The sequence below is a fragment of the Silurus meridionalis genome, chromosome 23, assembly GCF_014805685.1.
Source record: "Silurus meridionalis isolate SWU-2019-XX chromosome 23, ASM1480568v1, whole genome shotgun sequence".
Lineage (NCBI taxonomy): Eukaryota > Metazoa > Chordata > Actinopteri > Siluriformes > Siluridae > Silurus > Silurus meridionalis.
The window spans coordinates 6,406,060-6,411,059 of NC_060906.1; the positions used below are offsets into that span (position 1 = coordinate 6,406,060).

The 5,000-nt window shown below is 44.9% G+C and overlaps 1 long non-coding RNA gene across 3 annotated transcripts; it reads left to right on the forward strand.

Annotated features, from left to right (window-relative positions):
* Positions 1 to 852: 852 nt before the first annotated feature.
* On the forward strand, positions 853 to 3,271 carry LOC124376855. Of its 3 annotated transcripts, XR_006923913.1 has the most exons (4): positions 894 to 1,362; positions 1,779 to 2,174; positions 2,380 to 2,432; positions 2,848 to 3,271. It is a non-coding gene; the product is annotated as an uncharacterized LOC124376855 (long non-coding RNA). The 3 variants fall into 3 exon arrangements; XR_006923912.1 differs by lacking the exon at positions 2,848 to 3,271 and having other exon boundaries at positions 853 to 1,362; positions 1,779 to 2,441; XR_006923914.1 differs by lacking the exon at positions 2,848 to 3,271 and having other exon boundaries at positions 1,105 to 1,123; positions 1,779 to 2,441.
* Positions 3,272 to 5,000: the final 1,729 nt, after the last annotated feature.

Sequence of the window (5,000 nt, forward strand, 5' to 3'; positions counted from 1 at the left end):
CCTAACCCCTCCGTCCCCTAACCCTCTAACCCAACCCTAACCATAACCCTAAACCTGACCCTAACCCCAACCCACTAACCCTAACCATCAAACCCTCTAACCCTAACCCATACCCCGCTAACCCTAACCCTCTGACCCTAACCCATACCCCGCTAACCCTAACCCCCTAACCCTAACCCCTAACCATCTAACCCCAACCCCTAACCCTAACCATAACCATCTGACCCTAAACCTAACCCCCTGACCAGCTAACCCAAACACTTTACCCTCTAACCCTAAACCCATAACCCCAAACTCTCTAACCCTAACCCTAAACCTAACCATCTATCCCCCAACCCTAACCCTCTAACCCAACCCTAAACCCTAACCCAACCCTAGCCATAACCCTAAACCTGACCCTAACCCCAACCCTCTAACCCTAACCCCTAACCCTAACCTTAACCATAACCATCTAACCCTAACCCTGACCCCCTAACCCTAACCCTTCTTACCCTCTAACCCTAAACCCAAAACCCTAACCCCTAACCCTTAACCCCAAACCCTAACCGTCCGTCCCCTAACCCTCGAACCCAACCCTAACCATAACCCTAAACCCGACCCTAACCCCAACCCACTAACCCTAACCATCTAACCCTCTAAACCCTAACCCATACCCCGCTAACCCTAACCCTCTAACCCTAACCCATACCCCGCTGACCCTAACCCGCTAACCCTAACCCCTAACCTTCTAACCCTAACCCTCTAACCCTAAACCCTAACCCCTAACCATAAACCCTAACTTTCTAACCCTAACCTTGATCTTGACCCTAACCCTCCAACCCTAAACCACAACCCCTAACCCTAACCCTCTAACCCTCTAACCTTATCCCACTAACCCTGACCATTAACCCTGAACCCTAACCCAACCCTAACACTAACTCCAACCCTAACCATAACCATAACCCTAACCGTTAACCCTAAACCCAACCCTAGACCCTATCCCTAACCCTAACCCAAACCCTAACCCCAACCCAAACAAGGCCCCGGAGTGTTTCGTGTTACTTTGCCTATGGAAAGCCACGCCATCGCGGGTACGGGACTTAGAGTATCGGCGGACGTTTTTGTCCGCTAACGGTAGTTGAGGGTTTCTTGTCGAAAAACGCACTAAGTCCCAACAGTCTGACTTAGTTTTTTTTTTTTTTTTAAATTTTTTTTTTTTTTTTTAAATTTTTTTTTCGCCTATTCACACAAGGCCCGTATCCACTACTGGGGGGTCAAGGTCCCGGAGCGTTCCGTGTTACTTTGCCTATGGAAAGCCACCCCGTCGCGTGTACGGAACTTAGAGTTTCGGCGGACGTTTTTGTCCGCTAACGGTAGTTGAGGGTTTCTTGTCGAAAAACGCACTAAGTCCCAACAGTCTGACTTAGGTTTTTTTTTGAAAAAAAATTTTTTTTTTTCCTTTTTAAATTTTTTTTCGCCTATTCACACAAGGCCCGTATCCACTACTGGGGGGTCAAGGTCCCGAGCTGCCCGTGTTACTTTGCCTATGGAAAGCCACCCCGTCAGGTAATGGAACTTAGAGTTTCGGCGAGGTTTCTTGTCGAAAAACGCACTAAGTCCCAACAGTCTGACTTAGTTTTTTTTGAAAAAATTTTTTTTTTTTTCTTTTTTTAAATTTTTTTTCGCCTATTCACACAAGGCCCGTATCCACTACTGGGGGGTCAAGGTCCCGGAGCGTTCCGTGTTACTTTGCCTATGGAAAGCCACCCGTCGGTAATGGAACTTAGAGTTTCGGCGAGGTTTCTTGTCGAAAAACGCACTAAGTCCCAACAGTCTGACTTAGTTTTTTTTTCTGAAAAAAAATTTTTTTTTTTTCTTTTTTTAAATTTTTTTTCGCCTATTCACACAAGGCCCGTATCCACTACTGGGGGGTCAAGGTCCCGGAGCGTTCCGTGTTACTTTGCCTATGGAAAGCCACCCCGTCGCGTGTACGGAACTTAGAGTTTCGGCGAGGTTTCGTGTCGAAAAACGCACTAAGTCCCAACAGTCTGACTTAGGTTTTTTTTTGAAAAAATTTTTTTTCTTTTTTTAAATTTTTTTTCGCCTATTCACACAAGGCCCGTATCCACTACTGGGGGGTCAAGGTCCCGGAGCGTTCCGTGTTACTTTGCCTATGGAAAGCCACCCCGTCGCGTGTACGGAACTTAGAGTTTCGGCGAGGTTTCTTGTCGAAAAACGCACTAAGTCCCAACAGTCTGACTTAGGTTTTTTTTGAAAAAATTTTTTTTTTCTTTTTTAAATTTTTTTTTCGCCTATTCACACAAGGCCCATATCCACTACTGGGGGGTCAAGGTCCCGGAGCGTTCCGTGTTACTTTGCCTATGGAAAGCCACCGTCAAGGTACGGAACTTAGAGTTTCGGCGGACGTTTTTGTCCGCTAACGGTAGTTGAGGGTTTCTTGTCGAAAAACGCACTAAGTCCCAACAGTCTGACTTAGGTTTTTTTTTTGAAAAAAAATTTTTTTTTTTCCTTTTTTAAATTTTTTCGCCTATTCACACAAGGCCCGTATCCACTACTGGGGGGTCAAGGTCCCGAGCGGCCCGTGTTACTTTGCCTATGGAAAGCCACCCGTCGGTAATGGAACTTAGAGTTTCAAGAGGTTTCTTGTCGAAAAACGCACTAAGTCCCAACAGTCTGACTTCTTTTTTTTTTTGAAAAAAAATTTTTTTTTTTCCTTTTTTAAATTTTTTTTTCGCCTATTCACACAAGGCCCGTATCCACTACTGGGGGGTCAAGGTCCCGGAGCGTTCCGTGTTACTTTGCCTATGGAAAGCCACCGTCAGGTACGGAACTTAGAGTTTCGGCGAGGTTTCTTGTCGAAAAACGCACTAAGTCCCAACAGTCTGACTTAGGTTTTTTTTTTGAAAAAAATTTTTTTTCTTTTTTAAAATTTTTTTTCGCCTATTCACACAAGGCCCGTATCCACTACTGGGGGGTCAAGGTCCCGGAGCGTTCCGTGTTACTTTGCCTATGGAAAGCCACCCCGTCGCGTGTACGGAACTTAGAGTTTCGGCGAGGTTTCTTGTCGAAAAACGCACTAAGTCCCAACAGTCTGACTTAGGTTTTTTTTTTGAAAAAAAATTTTTTTTTTTCCTTTTTTAAAATTTTTTTTCGCCTATTCACACAAGGCCCATATCCACTACTGGGGGGTCAAGGTCCCGGAGCGTTCCGTGTTACTTTGCCTATGGAAAGCCACCCCGTCGCGTGTACGGAACTTAGAGTTTCGGCGGACGTTTTTGTCCGCTAACGGTAGTTGAGGGTTTCTTGTCGAAAAACGCACTAAGTCCCAACAGTCTGACTTAGGTTTTTTTTTGAAAAAAATTTTTTTTTTTTTTCTTTTTTTAAATTTTTTTTCGCCTATTCACACAAGGCCCGTATCCACTACTGGGGGGTCAAGGTCCCGGAGCGTTCCGTGTTACTTTGCCTATGGAAAGCCACCCGTCAGGTACGGAACTTAGAGTTTCGGCGAGGTTTCTTGTCGAAAAACGCACTAAGTCCCAACAGTCTGACTTAGTTTTTTTTTCTGAAAAAATTTTTTTTTTTCTTTTTTTAAATTTTTTTTTCGCCTATTCACACAAGGCCCGTATCCACTACTGGGGGGTCAAGGTCCCGGAGCGTTCCGTGTTACTTTGCCTATGGAAAGCCACCCCGTCGCGTGTACGGAACTTAGAGTTTCGGCGAGGTTTCGTGTCGAAAAACGCACTAAGTCCCAACAGTCTGACTTAGGTTTTTTTTGGAAAAAAAAATTTTTTTTTTTTTTAAATTTTTTTCGCCTATTCACACAAGGCCCGTATCCACTACTGGGGGGTCAAGGTCCCGGAGCGTTCCGTGTTACTTTGCCTATGGAAAGCCACCCCGTCGCGTGTACGGAACTTAGAGTTTCGGCGAGGTTTCTTGTCGAAAAACGCACTAAGTCCCAACAGTCTGACTTAGTTTTTTTTTTTGAAAAATTTTTTTTCTTTTTTAAAATTTTTTTTCGCCTATTCACACAAGGCCCGTATCCACTACTGGGGGGTCAAGGTCCCGGAGCGTTCCGTGTTACTTTGCCTATGGAAAGCCACCCCGTCGCGTGTACGGAACTTAGAGTTTCGGCGGACGTTTTTGTCCGCTAACGGTAGTTGAGGGTTTCTTGTCGAAAAACGCACTAAGTCCCAACAGTCTGACTTAGGTTTTTTTTCTGAAAAAATTTTTTTTTTTCTTTTTAAATTTTTTCGCCTATTCACACAAGGCCCGTATCCACTACTGGGGGGTCAAGGTCCCGGAGCGTTCCGTGTTACTTTGCCTATGGAAAGCCACCCCGTCGCGTGTACGGAACTTAGAGTTTCGGCGAGGTTTCTTGTCGAAAAACGCACTAAGTCCCAACAGTCTGACTTAGTTTTTTTCTGAAAAATTTTTTTTTTTTTTAAATTTTTTTCCCTATTCACACAAGGCCCGTATCCACTACTGGGGGGTCAAGGTCCCGGAGCGTTCCGTGTTACTTTGCCTATGGAAAGCCACCCCGTCGCGTGTACGGAACTTAGAGTTTCGGCGAGGTTTCGTGTCGAAAAACGCACTAAGTCCCAACAGTCTGACTTAGGTTTTTTTTTGAAAAAATTTTTTTTCTTTTTTAAATTTTTTTTCGCCTATTCACACAAGGCCCGTATCCACTACTGGGGGGTCAAGGTCCCGGAGCGTTCCGTGTTACTTTGCCTATGGAAAGCCACCCCGTCGCATGTACGGAACTTAGAGTTTCGGCGAGGTTTCTTGTCGAAAAACGCACTAAGTCCCAACAGTCTGACTTAGGTTTTTTTTTTTGAAAAAAAATGTTTTTTTTTTTCTTTTTTTAAATTTTTTTTCGCCTATTCACACAAGGCCCATATCCACTACTGGGGGGTCAAGGTCCCGGAGCGTTCCGTGTTACTTTGCCTATGGAAAGCCACCCCGTCGCGTGTACGGAACTTAGAGTTTCGGCGGACGTTTTT